This window comes from Aquarana catesbeiana, linkage group LG08 (genome assembly GCF_042186555.1).
Source record: "Aquarana catesbeiana isolate 2022-GZ linkage group LG08, ASM4218655v1, whole genome shotgun sequence".
NCBI lineage: Eukaryota > Metazoa > Chordata > Amphibia > Anura > Ranidae > Aquarana > Aquarana catesbeiana.
Genome location: NC_133331.1, coordinates 295,009,017 through 295,028,701, shown reverse-complemented (window position 1 = coordinate 295,028,701; position 19,685 = coordinate 295,009,017). Strand labels below are relative to the sequence as shown.

The 19,685-nt window shown below is 49.3% G+C and overlaps 1 protein-coding gene across 1 annotated transcript in view; it reads left to right on the top strand.

Annotated features, from left to right (window-relative positions):
- Positions 1–19,685, top strand: part of LOC141106816 (uncharacterized) — an 84,422-nt gene that overhangs the window by 54,015 nt on the left and 10,722 nt on the right. The gene's annotated exons all lie outside the window — the stretch shown is intronic.

Here is a 19,685-nt window from a genome sequence, read left to right as displayed (position 1 = left end):
GTCTTTCCAAACATCAGAGATTGCACACGGGAGAGAAGCCGTATTCTTGTCCTGAGTGCGGGAAATGTTTTTCAGTGAAGTCCAGTCTTTACAGACATCAGAGATCTCACACGGGGGAGAAGCCGTTTCCCTGTTCTGAGTGCGGGAAATGTTTTTCAATGAGGTCCAGTCTTCTCACACATCAGAGATTGCACATGAGGGAGAAGCCATCTGTCTGTCCTGACTGAGGGAATTGTTCTTCACTGAAGTCCTGTCTTCCTGTACATCAGGGGTCCCACACAACCCTCGAGGTGTATTAGTGAGTGCGGGAAATGTCTTGTATATGAATGTTGCTGGACATGTGGGGAAGAAGCACACCCTGATATACACCTCAGATATACTCCATGGCTGATCTTCATCATGTAAGAAACAGTTGATAAGGAGATCAGAGAGCACCAAAGACATGGATGAAGTGTTGTACTGTGTTGGCCATTGATAGCAGAAGAAAAATAAAAATGGAGTCATTACCTCTCATTGGCTGAGTACATTTTATGGTGTAAACTCTTGCAAGAGGTCTGTTTTTACTCAAGTCGTCTTCCAGGACGAAACACGTTAACCCCACCACTTAAAAGGCGGTCCTCTAGGCTTTTTCAAATAAAAATGGAGTCATTACCTCTCATTGGCTGAGAACATTTTGTGGTGGAAGATTTCACAAACACTTACAGGTCTGTTTTAAGAAAAATCTTTGGACACGCTGTATGTGACACGTATTCGTCAAAAAAGTTATGAATTTTGGCTGTATTATTTTAAATAACACAGTGATTTCCTATAATCATCAGCTCCATCTAGTGGACAAAATGTGGTCCTTTGCCATTTTTCCTGATTGAGGTATTTCAGGAAAAATATCCCATTATGGCCACTAGATGGAGCTGCAGATCCTAGGAAATCACTTTCTTAAATTATGGCCAAAGTTTATCACGGCTGGACGAATGCTCGTCACACTCGGCCAAGAAACTTTCTTTGTATCGCACCAATACCCGTAAAAAACACTTATCATTTTCCTTCCACTTCACAATTATGTGCCACTTTGTGTTGGTCTATCACATAAAATTCCAATAAAATATGTGTTTGGTTGTAACATGACAAAATGTGGAAAATTTCAAGGGGTATGAATACTTTTTCAGGGCGCTGTATATTAATTCACTTAGATAATGAATAAAGCCTTCAAATCTGCAGCTAAGATCAGCTACAATACAGTGCGTAGGAATCAATCAAACTCGTCGTACAATAACATTGTAGTAGTTTCCTGAAAAAAGAATGTTCCTAATAACTTCAAACCCAAAGGAGTAGGTCAGATGCCTCCTAGTTTCTTATATAAGAAATCCAGAAAGCAGCAAAGAAAAAAGAGAAAACTAAGATAAGGGAGAAAGAGGCTTGTCGCTCCTGGGTATAGAAAGAGAGTCAAGACCACAAACGGGAAAGGGTCTTTAGAAGCTCACAGGGGATCCTCTCTGAGTTGCCAGGGTTCCCAAACCACACGGTGATGGTCTACCTTATCAGCCAAACGTGTCGTTAGGGATAATTTCCACATCCTTGATCTTAGCATCATGTGAAGTGCCAGGATCGACGAATCACAAGCCGGAATTAAGATAGCCGGGAGAAATATCGACAACCTGAGATGTGCAGTTGATACCACACTAATGGCAGAACGTGAAGAAGAACTAAAGAGTCTCTTAATGAAGGTGGAAGAGGTCAGGGCCGTTTTTAAGGCAGGGCAAAAGGGGCAGCTGCCCTGGGCCCTGTCATTGTTGTGGGGCCCAAAGCAGCTGCCTCATACTTGCCAACTATGCTGGTTTAAATTCCCTCATCCCTTGAGGTTTTAGTCCTGTGCTGTGTCCCAATATCTCAGTGTGAAGTGCTGCTACTAATGCTGCCCAGCTCTGCCCTATTGTTGTGTACAGATGACTCACCTTCAGACCCTGTGTTTACATGTAAATTACTGGCATTCATATGTAAATAGGAGCAGCCAGTGGCATTGATATGTATATCTTGCCCCCCTGAGGTCATATCCACAGTAATCTCCAGCAACCAATCAACAAGCAGAAATCATGTGCTGTAACCTCTAGCAACTAATCAGTGAGCCGTAATGTGTGCTGTAACCTCTAGCAACCAGTCAGTGAGCGGTAATGATACACTGTAACCTCTGGCAACCAATCGCAATAGCTGCCTGATCTGATTCAGTAAACTGATTCTGAGTCTAGCTGCTATTTATTTTATGTCTCAGAGCAGGTGGAGAGCAAAACTGCATGGGGGGCCCCAAGAAAAGTTTTGCCCAGGGTCCAATCAATATTAAAGACGGCCCTGGAAGAGGTGAGCGCAAAAGCAGACCTAAAATTGAACATTAAGGAAACTAAGATCCACCACTCCTTGGCAATTCAAAGGAGAAGAAATGGAAACCAAGATCACGGCAGCCGGTGACTGTGGCCATGAAACTAAGAGACGCTTGCTTCTTGGGATTAAGGCAATGGCAAACCTAGACAAGGTTATAAAAAGCAGAGACATCACCCTACCGACAATGTAGTCAAAGCTATGATATTCCCAGTAGTAAACTATGGCTGTGAAAGTTGGACCACAAGGAAGGCTGAATGCCGAAGAATTTATGCTTTTGAGCTGTGGTGTTGGAGAAGACTCTTGGATGTCCCTTGGACGACAAGAAGATCAAACTAGTCAATCTTGAAGAAAATAAACCCTGAATATTCACTGGAAGGACAGATCCTGAAGCTGAAACTCGAATACTTTGGCCACCTAATACGAAGAGAAGACTAGTTGAAAAAGACCCTAATGCTGGGAAACGTGGAAGGAAAAAGAAGAGGAGGTCGACAGAAAAGAATAGCATCATCAAAACAATGAACATGAAGTTAAGCAAGTTCTGGGAGGCAGTGGAGGACATAAAAGCCTGGCGTGCCATGGTCCATGAAGTCACGAAGAGTTGGACATGACTAAACGTCTGAACAACAGGAACTATCTTAGCATAAAGCTCAGTCAAAGTCGGCGGTGTTTGCGGTTTCCATTGGAGAGCTTTCAAACATCTGGCCACTGTTAAGATGTGACTGGTCAGTTACATAGTAGGTGTGGTTGAAAAAAGACACAAGTCCACCAAGTCCAACCTATGTAAACTATGTTAGTTTCTTGGCTAATCTCGGTAATTGGGGGGGGGGGGGGGGTAGCCCTAAAAAAATAGATTTTTGGGTGGAGGGGAACATCAACATCGAATAGTCAGTGGAGGAGATTTTGGACCGAGCGCCAGTATGGTTGCAAAGATGGACATTGCCAAGAGATGTGAAGGAAAGTGCCACAGTCTCTACGACACCTCCAGCAACAATCCGAATCTGGTGAGTATATGTCATGTACCCAAAGAATAGCATTTTATATGTATTTTCCTTGTAAGGAGTACAAATAAATCTTTTGGCTGCCCGGGACCATATGACCTGCCACTGTTCGTTGTCGAGCTCTTCCCCACGAGCCTGCTCCCATTTCAGCATATAACTATGTGTGCCTAGAGAGTTCATATTGTACATGTTTAATAGTTAGCTGCCCCTTTCACTAGCCCTCCCTGCTAACTTCTCCACAGTCTTCTCCAGACTGAAACACTCACCATCCCACCCAGCTGACTCCTCAAGGGATCTCCCAGACATGCTGACTCTACTGCTGTCCCTTCCTTGCTCCCATGCCTCCAGGAAGGATATTCTCTGTGTGTTGTAGAGGGTCCATCCAGCACCAGGCCCAAGGTCACCCCCCAGACTAGGGGGCACCCTCAAGGTCCACTTCAGCACCCCATCTCCTTTCACCCAACTGCTGCCCCAACCCATGCATATTTATGAGGTAAATAGGCCCTCCTACAGCTGCTTTCTGCTGGGGATTGAGCAGGACCTCATAAATATGCCAAGCAGCTCCTCCCAACCTACGCCCACCACTTCTGTTTCAATAGTTTTTATTAGTTATTTTGAAAATAACAAAAAGAAAAGATCACTTAGCAGAGCAACGAACAATCCTCTCGTACTCCGTACACATAACAACAAATGACACACAAATATAAGAGAGAGAAGGAACGGAAGAAGACCATAACAGTCCGGTTAGGTCTTCCATGAAGCCCCATGGAGGTACATAAACCTGTAGAGAAAGGAAGGACCCGCCCACCACTTCTAGAAGCTTCTCCAAGGTTCTAGAAAGCAGGGGGAGGTACCAAAGATGCTGCTTATTGAGCCATCCAGTCTCCCTGAGTCACTCAGCCCTGACCCAGATTCAACCCCAGCCTGGCTCTCAGCCAAGCTAAATTTTCCCACAGCTAAACCTATTTACATCTAGCACACTAGAATGTGCTACAAACAGAAAAAGAAGTATGGAAAAAAAGAGAAAGAAATTTGGGCTATGGGGGCCGAACCATTAAACAAAGAACCAGCCGCAATGGCAAACATCAGCGACGTAGGGCTAAAAAAAAAAAAAAAAAGGGAGTAAATGAAGAATGAAAAAGACCATTGTAGGCCCACCAATATGTTTCTGGGGACCTGAAATCGCCCAGGGTGGTTTCCAAAAAGTGGTGTCCCTCACACAACGATGGAGGGGGGGGCTGAGGGAGAAGACAGTAGCCTGGAGAAACTCCAAGTATCACATGGGAAGTGAAGTTTTAACCACTTCCTGACTGCGCTATAACCAAATGATGGCTACATCGCGGTTGTTCAGTTCTGGGAGGGAGTCAGATGATCGCGGGCGGCGTGCTCTGTGATCGCCGAGTCCCTAGCACTCAGCTGATCACAGATCGGGGGTAAAGGGCCAATCACAGCGGCCCTTTACCACATGATCAGCTGTGTCCAATCGCAGCTAATCACGATGTAAACAGAAGCCCATTATCAGCATTCTTATCATCACGCTGACAGCAGGAGAGGAGAATCGATAACCGGCTTGTGTAAAAGGAGCATCTACACCAGGGACAGTGTCGCCTCCAGTGTCGAAATCGCATGCATTGCACGGCAACCATGGGTCTCAATCAGGTTGTGAGGAGGCAACATATCACCTCCTCACCACCTATTAAACACAGTCAGATCGCTTTTCAGAGGATCAGCAGTGCCTTCTGCACTTGTGAATGAGCTCTTAGTTTCAAGCAGCAGCGGCACCCTTAAGAGATTGGTCATGCATAAAATTAGGGGGTGGTAAAACCTTGCGGTTTCAGTCGTGGTTTTACCACCCCCAATCCCTACCTCCTTTAGCTGCTGAGGCAGCAGCAAAGAGTGTACACAAGCTGCAGCAGGAATTAAGCCCCCTGTTGCTTCTGGTGGGTGCTACCGCCTGCCAATCATGACCCATTCAAGTAAATGTGGCCACTCTGCAAGCCCGCAACTGCATGCTTCTGCGGGTTCCAAGGGGTTAAAACAGGTGATTGGGAAAGCAACACAATGCTGCCCGCTTTAACCTCTTGTTTGCTGTGCTGCACAAGGTTGTGGGGCACTTGCTGAGTAGAATGTGTCATGCTTGGCAGGTGCTACACCCACCAACCATGAGAGGGCGTATAACTCCTGCTGAGGCTGCGGCATGTGTGCACCCCCGGCCACTGCAGCAAAGCGCTTACCCCAACTTGTTCATTCCCCGACTCAGTTGGGGTAGGTGGAACACTTTGGTGGGGGTGGGTCAGCCATGCCTCTTGACCTTTGACCTCTGGGGACACGCCTGCTGACCTTTGACATTTGGGGAAGGGCCCTATTCCAATCCCTGAGTCCTAACCTTTTTCTTCAAGGGGAAACCCTACCCTAACCCTATCCCCCTAAACCCTAACGCCTTAACTAGGGGGTTTTACCACCCCCCTCCCCCCAAACTGCAAATGTAAATGAACCCTTACTGTTCTGAACCCCCTATAAGGCTGCTTTCACACTGATGTGCTGAGGGTTCACCTGAACCACAGGTGCAGTGCATCTGCAACTTTCCTGGGCTAGCTGCGCTTAGCCATAAAATTCTAATAGGGTTGGGGTATTGGGACTGGGATTAGTGGGGCTGGGATTAGGGTTAGGGGATTGGGACTAAGATTAGGGTTAGGATTAGTGGGGCTGGGATTAGGGTTGAGGGATTAGGATTAGGGTTGGGATTAGTGGGGCTGGAATTAGGGTTGGGGGATTGGGACTAGTGGGACTGGGATTAGGGTTAGGGGATTGGGACTGGGATTAGGGTTAGGGGATTGGAACTAGTGGTTCTGGCATTAGGGTTAGGGGATTGGGACTAGTGGGACTGGGATTAGGGTTGGGGGAGTGGGACTGGGATTAGGGTTGGGGGATTGGGACTAGTGGGACTGGGATTAGGGTTAGGTTTGGGGAATGGGACTGGGATTAGGGTTAGGTTTGGGGGATTTGGACTAGTGGGACTGGGAATATGGGTTAGGGTTGGGGTATTGGGACTGGGATTAGGGTTGGGGTATTGGGACTGGGGTTAGGGTTAGGGGATTGGGACTAGTGGGACTGGGGTTAGGGGATTGGGACTAGGGTTGGGATTAGTGGGACTGGGGTAAGGGGATTGGGACTAGGGTTAGGGGACTGGGATTAGGTTTAGGGGATTGGGATTAAGGTTAGGGGACTGGGATTAGGGTTTAGGGTTAGCTTTGTGTGATTGGGACTGAGATTAGGGGGTTTGGAGTAGTGGGACTGAGATTAGGGTTAGGGGATTGGGATTAGGGTTAGGGGATTGGGACTAAGGTTAGGGGAGTGGGACTGGGATTAGGGTTAAGTTTAGGGGATTGGGACTAGTGAGACTAAAGTTAGGGGGTTGGGACTAGTGGGACTGGGTTTAGCGTTAGGGGATCGGGACTAGTGGGACTGGGATTAGGTTTAGGGGATTGGGACTAGTGGGACTGGGATTAGGGTTGGGGGATCAGGACTAGTGGGACTGGGATTAGGGTTAGGTTTAGGGGATTGGGACTAGTGGGACTGGAATTACGGTTAGGGGATCGGGACTAGTGGGACTGGGATTAGGGTTAGGTTTAGGGGATTGGGACTAAGGTTAGGGGCTTGGGACTAGTGGGACTGGGATTAGGGTTAGGAGATCGGGACTAGTGGGACTGGAATTAGGGTTAGGTTTGTGTGATTGGGACTGAGATTAGGGGGTTTGGACTAGTGGGACTGTGGTTAGGGGATTGGGGGATTGGGATTAGCGGGACTGGGATTAGGGTTAGGTTTAGGGGATTGGGACTACGGTTAGGGGATTGGGACTAGTGGGACTGGGATTAGGGTTAGGTTTGGGGGATTGGGACTAGTGAGACTAAGGTTAGGGGATTGGGACTAGTGGGTCTGTTAGGGGATCAGGACTAGTGGGACTGGGATTAGGTTTAGGGGATTGGGACTAGTGGGACTAAGGTTAGGGGATTGGGACTAGTGGGACTGGGATTAGGGTTAGAGGATCGGGACTAGTGGGACTGGGATTAGGGCTGGGTTTAGGGGAGTGGGACTAAGGTTAGGGGATTGGGACTAGTGGGACTGGGATTAGGGTTAGGGGATCGGGACTAGTGGGACTGGGATTAGGGTTAGGTTTAGGGGATTGGGACTAGTGGGACTAAGGTTAGGGGATTGGAACTAGTGGGACTGGGATTAGGGTTAGGGGATTGGGATTAGTGGGACTGGGATTAGGGTTAGGGGATTGAGACTAGTGGGATTGGGATTAGGGTTAGGTTTAGGTGATTGGGACTAGTGGGACTAAGGTTAAGGGATTGGGACTAGTGGGATTAGGGTTAGGTTTAGGGGATTGGAACTAGTGAGACTAAGGTTAGGGGATTGGGACTAGTGGGACTGGGATTAGGGTTAGGGGATCGGGACTAGTGGGACTGGGATTAGGTTTAGGGGATTGGGACTAGTGAGACTAAGGTTAGGGGATTGGGACTAGTGGGACTGGGATTAGGGTTAGGGGATCAGGACTAGTGGGACTGGGATTAGGGTTAGGTTTAGGGGATTGGGACTAAGGTTAGGGGATTGGGACTAGTGGGACTGGGATTAGGGTTAGGGGATCAGGACTAGTGGGACTGGGGTTAGGTTTAGGGGATTGGGACTAAGGTTAGGGGATTGGAACTAGTGGGACTGGGATTAGGGTTAGGGGATTGGGATTAGTGGGACTGGGATTAGGGTTAGGTTTGTGTGATTGGGACTGAGATTAGCGGGTTTGGACTAGTGGGACTGGGATTAGGGTTAGGTTTAGGAGATTGGGACTAAGGTTAGGGGATTGGGACTAGTGGGACTGAGATTAGGGGGTTTGGACTAGTGGGACTGGGATTAGGTTTAGGGGATTGGGACTAGTGGGACTGGGATTAGAATTAGGGGATTGGGATTAGTGAGACTAGGATTATTGTTAGGTTTGTGTGATTGGGACTGAGATTAGGGGATTGGGTCTAGTGGGACTGGGATTAGGGTTAGGAGATTGGGACTGGGATAAGGGTTGTGGTAGTGGGACTGGGATTAGGGTTAGGGGATTGGGACTGGCATTAGGGTTAGATTTGGGGGATTGGGACTAGCGGGACTGGGATTAGGGTTAGGTTTGGGGGATTGGGACTAGCGGGACTGGGATTAGGGTTGGGGATTAGGGGATTGGGACTGGGATTAGGGTTAGGTTTGGGGGATTGGGACTAGCGGGACAGGGATTAGGGTTAGGTTTGGGGGATTGGGACTAGCGGGACTGGGATTAGGGTTGGGGATTAGGGGATTGGGACTGGGATTAGGGTTAGGTTTGGGGGATTGGGACTAGTGGGACTGGGATTACAGTTAGGGGATTGGGACTGGGATTAGGGTTGGGGATTAGAAGATTGGGACTAGCGGGACTGGGATTAGGGTTGGGGATAAGGGGATTGGGCATTCACTTTTGCTGGATTTTTACTTTCTGGTAAGGGCACTCCAGTCCTGTATGTGTTTTTCAGCGATGGTATTCCATGCCATGTTCTTCCTAGTCCAGTTGGCCTAGCGGGTATTCTTGAGATCCCACAATTCAGTGGGGCCCCCATGGAGTGTATGAACTCCTCTGGCTAATCCCATCCTCTTTTCCGGCCCGCATTGGTTGGTCATTTTCTGCATCCAAGCTCTCTTCTCTCTCTCCTCTCAACAGGATTTCCTGATATCCCAGCATCCTACACTGCACTCCGGTCATGTGACTTTCCCACAGCTTCAGGGCGGTTTTTTAGGCGCTTTGAAGGCACTCTTAAAGCGCTTCCCATTCATTTCAATGGAGATGGGTGTTTTTGAAGCGCCCCAAACATGCTCCAAAAATGCTGCTTGCAGGACTTTTCCCAACGCCCCACCAGCGCACCACCCCAGTGTGGAAGCACCTATTGAGATGCAGGGGAAGCGCTTTTTAAGCGCAGCAAACCTGCAGAAAAAGCTACCGGTACACTGCACCTGTGGTGGGGGTAAGCCGCAGCACATCACTGTGAAAGCATCCCTATACTGTTATGCCCGGTGTATTACTTCACACTGACCTGAAGATCTCCTCTTTCCTGCTGCTGGCACCACTATGGAGACCACTAGCCGGGATAAGAGGTGGAGTGCCATTGGTATCACTCCATATGGGACAGGATTGGCACCACATAGGAGGCATCGGCTTATGCGGCTCTTCCTCCCTACTACACCTCCAACTTTACAAGTAGTCCCTCTACACTTAACTCTAATGCTCTGGAATGGCGGGTCAGCAAGACCAGACCACGATCAAAAGAAAGCTAACCACCAAAAGTGGTAAATTTGTCCCATGAGTCTCCTGTGGCCACATCTGTGTCTGTCCAGTGTCCACCCGCTGGGATAACGGGAGGGAAGGGTCAGGCTTCCAGAATCTGGAAATCGGTTGTCAGGCTGATGAAGGAAAGAACCACAGTCAACATTTTTTTCTGGGACTAAATGGAGCCAAGGAGTAAAAATAGTAAGACGATGGTAGAGGACGGGGTGAGAGACTCGCCGTAGATCTCGATGTGAATTTGAAAAGATCGTATTCCAAAGTGGCCGTATCAACGTACACTCTACAGATACCTACCTCTGGTATTCCATACCTCTCATGGTGGCAGGAGAAAAAGGGGAATGCTTAAACGAAACCTGGGGGCTAAAAATGAATGCCCCCTCAGCTCTTTCACCAATACCCCCTAGCTCTCTCACTAATGCCCCCCCAGCTTTCTCATCAATGCCCTCTCAGCTCTCTCATCAATGCCCCCCGGCTCTCTCACCAATAACCCCCAGCTCTCTCACCAATGCCCCACAACTCTCTCAACAATGCCACCCCAAGCTCTCTCACTAATGCCCCCTCAGCTCTCTCACCAATGCCCCCCTAGCTCTCTGACCAATGCCCCCCAGCTCTCTGACCAATGCCCCCCAGCTTTTTCACCAATGCCCCCAGCTCTCACCATTGCCCCCCCAGCTCTCTCACCTATGCCCCCCAGCTTTCTCACCCATGCCCCCCAGCTCTCTCACCATTGCCCCCTAGCTTTCTCACCATTACCCCCAGCTTTCTCACCATTGCCCCCCAAACTCTCTCACTAATGCCCCCTCAGCTCTCTCATCAATGCCCCCCGGCTCTCTCACCAATAACCCCCAGCTCTCTCACCAATGCCCCACAACTCTCTCAACAATGCCACCCCAAGCTCTCTCACTAATGCCCCCTCAGCTCTCTCACCAATGCCCCCCTAGCTCTCTGACCAATGCCCCCCAGCTCTCTGACCAATGCCCCCCAGCTTTTTCACCAATGCCCCCAGCTCTCACCATTGCCCCCCCAGCTTTCTCACCTATGCCCCCCAGCTTTCTCACCCATGCCCCCCAGCTCTCTCACCATTGCCCCCTAGCTTTCTCACCATTACCCCCAGCTTTCTCACCATTGCCCCCCAAACTCTCTCACTAATGCCCCCTCAGCTCTCTCACCAATGCCCCCTAACTCTCTGACCAATGCCCCCCCAGCTCTCTCACCAATGCCCCCCAACTTTCTCACCAATGCCCCCCCAACTCTCTCACCATGCCCCCCAGCTTTCTCACCATTGCCCCCCCAGCTTTCTCACCATTGCTCCCCAGCTCTCTGACCAATGCCCCCCAGCTCTCTCATCAATGCCCCCCAGCTCTCTCACCAATAACCCCCAGCTCTCTCACCAATGCCCCACAACTCTCTCAACAATGCCACCCCAAGCTCTCTCACTAATGCCCCCTCAGCTCTCTCACCAATGCCCCCCTAGCTCTCTGACCAATGCCCCATAGCTCTCTGACCAATGCCCCCCAGCTTTTTCACCAATGCCCCCAGCTCTCACCATTGCCCCCCCCCAGCTTTCTCACCCATGCCCCCCAGCTCTCTCACCATTGCCCCCTAGCTCTCACCATTACCCCCAGCTTTCTCACCATTGCCCCCCAAACTCTCTCACTAATGCCCCCTCAGCTCTCTCACCAATGCCCCCTAACTCTCTGACCAATGCCCCCCAGCTCTCTCACCTATGGTCCCCAACTTTCTCACCAATGCCCCCCCAACTCTCTCACCATGCCCCCCAGCTTTCTCACCATTGCCCCCCCCAGCTTTCTCACCATTGCTCCCCAGCTCTCTGACCAATGCCCCCCAGCTTTCTCACCATTGCTCCCCAACTCTCTCACCAATGCCCCCAGCTCTCTGACCAATGCCCTCTGCTTTCTCACCAATGCCCCCCAGCTTTCTCAACAGTGCCCCCCAGCTTTCTCACCAATGCCCCCCAGCTCTCTCACTATTGTCCCCCCCAACTCTCTCACCAATGCCCCTCCAGCTCTCTGACCAATGCCCCCCAGCTCTCTGACCAATGCCTCACAGCTCTCTGACCAATGCCCCCCCAGCTCTCTGACCAATGCCCCCTCAGCTCTCTCACCATGGCCCCCCAGCTCTCTGACCAATGCCCCCCTCAGCTTTCTCACCAATGCCCCCCAGCTCTCACTTATGCCCCACCAAGCTCTCATTAATGCCCCCCAGCTCTCTCACCAATGCCGCCCAGCTCTTTCACTAATCCCCCCAGCTCTCACTAATGCCCCCCAGTTCTCTTACCAATGCCCCCTCAGCTTTCTCACCAATGCCCCCCAACTATCACTAATGCCCCCCAGCTCTCTCACTATTGTCCCCCCAACTCTCTCACCAATCCCCCCCAGCTCTCTGACCAATGCCCCTCAGCTCCCTGACCAATGCCTCCTAGCTCTCTGACCAATGCCCCCCAGCTCTCTGACCAATGCCTCCTAGCTCTCTGACCAATGCCCCTCCAGCTCTTTGACCAATACCCCCTCAGCTCTCTCACCATGGCCCCCCAGCTCTCTGACCAATGCCCCCCTCAGCTTTCTCACCAATGCCCCCCAGCTCTCACTTATGCCCAACCCAGCTCTCATTAATGCCCCCCAGCTCTCTCACCAATGCCACCCAGCTCTTTCACTAATCCCCCCCAGCTCTCACTAATGCCCCCGAGCTCTCTCACCAATGCACCCTCAGCTTTCTCACCAATGCCCCCCAACTATCACTAATGCCCCCAGCTCTCTCACCAATGCCCCCCAGCTCTCTCACTAATGCCCCCCCAGCTCTCTCATCAATGCCCCTCCACCTCTCGCTAATGCCCCCCAGCTCTCTCACTAATGCCCCCTCAGCTTTCTCACTAATGCCCCCCCAGCTCTCTCACTAATGCCCCCCCCAGCTCTCTCACTAATGCCCCCTCAGCTTTCTCACCAATGCCCCCCCAGCTCTCTCACCAATGCGTTACCTCCTCCCTTACTAATGCCCCCAGCTCTCTCACCAATGCCCCCCTCCTTTCTTACTCAGGGCTTTTTTTCTTGGGTAATAGGTGCAGGTACTCCCCCTTCCACATCACCCCTTGTATCCGCCACCTACCCACCTTAAAGCACCGTCCCTTGGTTCCACCCCCTACCCACCTCTCATTACCACCCCTTATAAGGAATATAGAAACAAGTAATTTGCATGGAAGTAATTTGTATGGAATTTGACACTAATAACAAGAAAAGCAATAACATAGATCCCCTGCAGTCAACAACAATAGATCCCCCCAAGCAACAAAATATCCACCCAGCAACAATATACTCCCCCCCAACAACAGTAGAGCTGCCACAAACAACTACCCCCCACCCCAGCAACAATAGACCCCCACTAGCAACAATAGATCTCCAAGCAGCAATAGACCCCTCCCTCAACAGTAGATCCCTCCCAGCAACAATTGATCATCTCCCTCCAGCAATAGTCGATCCTCCACCAGAAATAATTAGCCTCCCCAGCAACACTAGACCCCCACAACAAAAGATCCCCACAGCAACCATAGATCCCCCAGCAGCCAGCATCAATAGACCCTCCAGCACACTCCAGTACCCCTTGCCATTGCATACATTCAGCGCTGAAGATGGCAGGAAAATGAGTTCCGCCATGTTCCAGCTGAAAAAAAGCCCTGCTCTTACTAGTGCCCCCCCCCCCCCCCCCAGCTCTCACAAATACAGAATACTACATATTTCTGTCCTTTTTTTCAGCACAGTCCCCCTGACAGCTCCAATTATCAGGACTGTAGCACGGAGCCGAGGAGGAGTTTCACAGTTCTTCACTCGGCTCCATGCTACACGGTTCTGACAGGCAGGGAAAGAATCCACATCCGGAATCCTCAACAAACAAAAAACAATTTGGGCGGTTGTGGGGCCGGACCCGGGGGCACCCACCAGCAAATGTGGGGCATATACCCTGGGGGCCTGGGGCTAACACCCAGAAGCTGGTGGAGTGCTTCTGTGTGACAAGGTGGAAAGAAAAGGGCTTCAGAACTGCTTACCAGTCAGGAGCCGCTGAGAGGCAGGAATCGGGAGACGAAGGCGGGGGGGCAGAGCTGGGAGGTGGCCTGCAAAATATGTCATCGGTTGCTAGGATGCCAGCGGTCTTAGCAACCAATCACTGCATTAGGGAGGGGCAGAGATTGCTGTCAAGCTGTTCTGCCAGTAATCCCCACTTGGTGCTGTGTGTGTGTGAGAGCACACATTGCACCTATTGAGGATACCACTACTGAGTGGAGCCCAGTTCCGGAACTTGTCCTGGCACTGTGGTCCGGGAGCTCCAGCTCAGATTTGCGGGAGTTACTTAAAATCTCGGGACAGTCCCGCAGAATCAGGGACGGTTAGGAGGTAATGCCAGCAGCTCTCTGAAGTGGTATGAAAAATGCGATGGAGGGTGACAAGGTCCCTGTACCATCTGGAAAGCAAGCTTATCGTTTTTTTTCTTGGATATAACAGGATGTGGAAGATTATGTGTGAACTTGAAAGCCGCTTTCCAGTCTTCAGGAGGGATTTCACGCCCTAAAGCCTCGTACACACGATCGTATTTTCGGCAGGGAATTGTGTGATGACAGACTGTTGGCCTAAAATCTGACCATTAGTACGCTCCTTCAGACAATTGTTCAACTTTCGGCCAACAGATGTTGGATGGCAGGCTAGTAAATTTTCGGCGGACAACGGTCTGTTGTCAGATTTTCGTATTGTGCGTCACACAGAAGTCCAAAGTACAAACACGCATGCTCGGAATCAATGCTCACTAAACCAGACAGTAGCAGAAGGTGCCCAAAGGGTGGGGCTCAAGAGCTGAAATTCCACGTAGTACGTCACTACGTTCGTGTTTGTTGGCCGACAATTGTGTGCCATTAGTATGCAAGACAAGTTCCCGGCACACGCCCTTCGGACAAAAGTCTGCCGCTTTGTCTGCCGAAAATCCAATCGTGTGTACAAGGCTTAAGTCTCTGGACCACAATCTAGAAATCCTGGGTTCACGCGGCCTTATGGAGCGGCTCACAGCAGGGGGTCTGGTACATCCCCGTTCACCATTTCAGGTCCGATTTCAGTCCGAATTTTGGGCTGAATTCAGACCGGAAACAGACCAGAAGACACACAGGGCTGCTGTGCAATTTGCACCGGAGCCGCTCCGGAGATGTGTGAACCGGCTCCATACAGAGCCAGTCACAATCTCCTGACATGCAAATTGGATGCGGGGAAAAACCTGCATCCAATTCGCAATAGTGTGAACCCAGCCTCAAAGTTGTAAGGGTCCCATGAGTGTGTTGTATCACGGATTTGTATACAGTGGAGAGGGTGTGGCGAGGTGCATCCCCAAGGAGACGCAAGTTCTCAAAATCAGTGAGGGTGTCAGGGCTGGGCTCAGCCCTTCCTTCTCTGAGCTGGCCGCTCAGCTGTTGGCTAATTGCCAGCTCCTATCCCTCCACAGTGACTCACCTGTTGATGATATCCTGCTCGTCAGTCCTGCCTACTTAAGCCATCCAGCCCAGATGATCTCTGCCTTTACCTTGGTCACATCTCTAGAGAAGCTCTCCTGTGTTCCTCTTAAAGATTTGCTTGGCTGACATTCCTTCTGGCTCCAGATCCTGCTTGCTGTTCTACTACGCTGTTCTCTGGCTCCCTGACGTTTTGGCTTGTCTGACTATCCGTCCCGGTTACTGAACTCTGGCTCTGGTTTTGACTACGTTTACCTTTTTTTTATTATTATTAAACAAGTGTGATTTAACTGTACTTCTGTCTCAGTCTGATTCATGGTTTCTGACAGAGGGGTCTGTTCACTATGCCTGTGCAATGTAAAGACTTACTGAAGGCCAACAGCTGAAGCTTCATGGGCCAATTCAACGAGGATGCGCCTCGCTGGAAGAGTAAAATATAAAGGAACCAGTTATCAAAATGAACAAAGAGATGAGCCAGAGGCCACTTTGATGTGTCATGCCTCCCAAAATTGGCCACATGGAGACCGGCTGGTAAGAGAGGATTATTTAATAGTGGGGAAAGCAGACTCAGATCAGTGGAGAGTACATACAGACCAACTGGATGGTACCATTTTCGCAATGAGCCCGCCTATAATGGTGAGAGGGTTCAGGAAGACCATTATGCTAGGTTAGCGCCCTCGAATTTGCCGGGGACACGTCTTGCTCCACTATTGTAGAAGCTTTCGTAAACGGGCACGGGAACCAGTTTAACATGTGCGGAAATAACGCTGAGGTGTGATAAAGTTCAGGGAAGTCAGGTTACATCATACCTTGTACTTCACACGGGACAAGCTCAACGTTGGGAGAGGCTTAAAGCAACATTGTTAAATAAAATGAAAGAATTTTTGTAAACCAAATGCAAAAATATATAGGCGCCGCAAAGTACCACAGTCCAACGCCAACCGCTGAGAGTGCCAGACGGAAAAAAAGAGCTTGTCTTGGCTCCAAACGTCTACATGTAGAAAAGAGAAGATATCCCGTAGACCGCACATTGCTGCAAGATCACTGTGAAGGAATATGAGGCAGCCCAGGCCATGCCACCGACGCATTTCGCTCTGCCCCCCCAGGAGCTTAGGTTACATAACAATGACGCAGGGATGTTGCTGGGCAGCCATAAGTGACAAAGTACAGAGCATGTGCTACTATGTGTACACCCAGATTGTGTCTTGCTATGTGTACACAGATACAATGTAGCAGAGTTCCCCCTCCCCCCATGTTCCACCCCCTTTACACACACATGCATTCAGGGTGGGATGTATACATAGTTTTCGTAATAATAAATTTGCTCCCTTCCCCCTGTCTCCTCCCCGGCTCTCCACTCTCATCAGTCTTACTGGAGTCCTTGTCATCCTCCGACTCATCCAGCTCTTGGTACAGGTCAGGGTAGTTGTCCTCCCCCCTGGCAGGATCACCCCGAGCAGCAGCAACCATAGAAGCAGAGGAGGGGCTCTGCCTGTCCAGGGCATCCCGGCTGCACAGGGGGACTTGATGTAAGTAAGGTGTAGGGACAGTCCAGTCTGAATAATGTGTCTGGATTTCAGGCGGACCGAAAAACCCAAACACCTGATTCAAAACCTGGACTGTCCGGGTGAATCCCGGACAGGTGGCAACCCTAGGTCTGTCTCCAGACAAGTGTCCATGAAGTAAGTTCCATAAAGACATGGATGAGCAAGTTCGGGGTGGATGAACGTGACTGGCCTGCACAGAGTCCTGACCTCAACCCGATAGAACACCTTTGGGATGAATTAGAGTGGAGACTGCGAGCCAGGCCTTCTCATCCAACATCAGTGCTTGACCTCACATAGTTACATAGAAGGTGAGGTTGAAAAAAGACACAAGTCCATCAAGTCCAACCTATGTGTGTGATTATATGTCAGTATTACATTATATATCCCTGTATGTTGCGGTCGTTCAGGTGCTTATCTAATAGTTTTTTGAAACTATCGAACAAACATGGTCAAACATTCCCATAGACACCCTCCTAAACCTTGTGGACGGCCTTCCCAGAAGAGTTGAAGCTGTTATAGCTGCAAAGGGCGGAGCCAACTCAATATTGAACCCTCCGGACTAAGACTGGGATGCCATTAAAGTTCATGTGTGTGTAAAGGCAGGCGTCCCAATACTTTTGGTATTATAGTGTAGCACAGTCTTCAGGTCCAGCCACTGGTAATATAGTATATATCTATCCCCCTTGGAAGTGCAGATAACCCCATCTATAAGGATATACAGTACATACACACACACAGCATGAAGCAAAGCTCTGCTGATTTCCATCATACAATCATGTGGAAGCAAATATGGTGTTTTCTTTTTTTCTTTGTGATTGGGTATTATTTGCAAAGTCAAGCTTCGCCTCATTTACTAAGCTCTAAAGTAACGGTATATATTTGCCTTTGGAAAAATCAACCTCTATGAGACGTTTCTCGGGGGGTGCAGTTCCTCTGAGCTCCACATGGTGGTGATCTCACTTCTACCCAGATGGGAAGTCTCTATGGAAGACAGGAAGTGATGTCAGGTACAGACAGGAAGTGATGTCAGGTAAAGACAAAACCGTTCCATGAGGTACGGAGTAGCGAGGAGACATTGTTGGAAGAGGCAGCAGAGGAGGTAATAAGATCTTACTTTCTATTTACACCCAGTAACCCCCCGTCATGTTCCGTCCTCTTCCTCCATAGTCACTGTGATGTCTTTTATCTCCAGCAGATGACGATACACACATATATAGTGTGGAAACCTAGATTAACCCCTTCAGGGGCAGAACAATCCCCCACTTACGGGGCCAGAACATTCTCCTCATTTGGAGATGTATTGTTCCACCAGTTTTGACTCCTTAATCCATCCCTTCTGAGAGGACCCCCCTCTTTCCTCTGAAGGTTGTTCTTTCTACAGATGGACATTCAGGGTTGAGATTTTCTTTCCAGTGTTTGTAGAACAATCCTTCTTCAGAAAATTTTTTTCTTGCCATCATCGAATCAGCTAATTTCATTTGAAAGCGAGTTTCATCCAGACTCGCTATTTGAATGGAATCCCAGATGTATTAAATGGGTTCATTACGATATGTACGATTTTTCTGAGCGAATTGAATGGGTTTCATTACATTATTATGTACAATATTTCTGAAGTAAAAACCACATTCACAGATAGAATTTAGAAAAACATTCCATCCTGCTCCTTCAGCTCTTCTTGTCACTATGGATCGAAAACGAAGGCTGATTTGACCTCACTAACCATTAGAAAATTTAGCCAAAATTTTCAAAGAAAGTTTTACTAATGTGTGGTCAACTTCAGAAGCTTCTTCTTTCCGGATTCCTGGCTTCACCACAACCACTGCATCTCCTTTTGCAGCTCCCAGATTGGTTGACTCCTCAGCTGAGCCTTGAGGGAACCCTACCCTGACCCCACTTGGATAAAGATGCGGGGTCGGGCTTTAATGTTACTTCAGATACTGGATCCTGTTTGGACGCTCATCTTGACCTGTGCTGCATCCTGTAGAGTTAGATTCTGATTTCTGTACAGGTCCAGGGCCACTCTGCATTTCCCTGAAGACCTATTCTGCCCACTGTGGAGGGAAAGTCAGGATGGAGTCTAATTCTTTACATCCTACCTGTATGTATGTATGTATGTATGTACAGTATCTCACAAAAGTAAGTACACCCCTCACATTTTTGTAAATATTTCCTTCTATCTTTCAATGTGACAACACTAAAGAAATGACACTTTGCTACAATGTAAAGTAGTGAGTGTACAGCTTGTATAACAGTGTAAATTTGCTGTCCCCTCAAAATAACTCAACACACAGCCATTAATGTCTAAACCGCTGGCAACAAAAGTCAGTACACCCCTAAGTGAAAATCTCCAAATTGGGCTCAAAGTGTCAATATTTTGTGTGGCCACCATTATTTTCCAGCACTGCCTTAACCCTCTTGGGCATGGAGGTCACCAGAGCTTCACAGGTTGTCACTGGAGTCCTCTTCCCCTCCTCCATGACGACATCACAGAGCTGGTGGATGTTAGAGAGCTTGAGCTCCTCCACCTTCCGTTTGAAGATGTCCCACAGATGATCAATAGGGTTTAGGTCTGGAGACATTCTTGGCCAGTCCTTCACCTTTACCCTCAGCTTCATTAGCAAGGCAGTGGTCATCTTGGAGGTGTGTTTGGGGTGGTTATCATGTTGGAATACTGCCCTGCGGCCTGGTCTCCGAAGGGAGGGGATCATGCTCTGCTTCAGTACCGTACATACTCGAGTATAAACCAACCCGAATATAAGCTGAGGCACCTAATTTTATGAATGAATGATTTGTATAGTGCTGCACATGCGAACTGAATCGCCTCTAGGCACCTAATTTTACCACTCCCTGAATGGCTGTTTGGAAATGTGGTCACACTAAGTTGACCCCAAATTTGGTGTACAAACCCAGTGGAACTA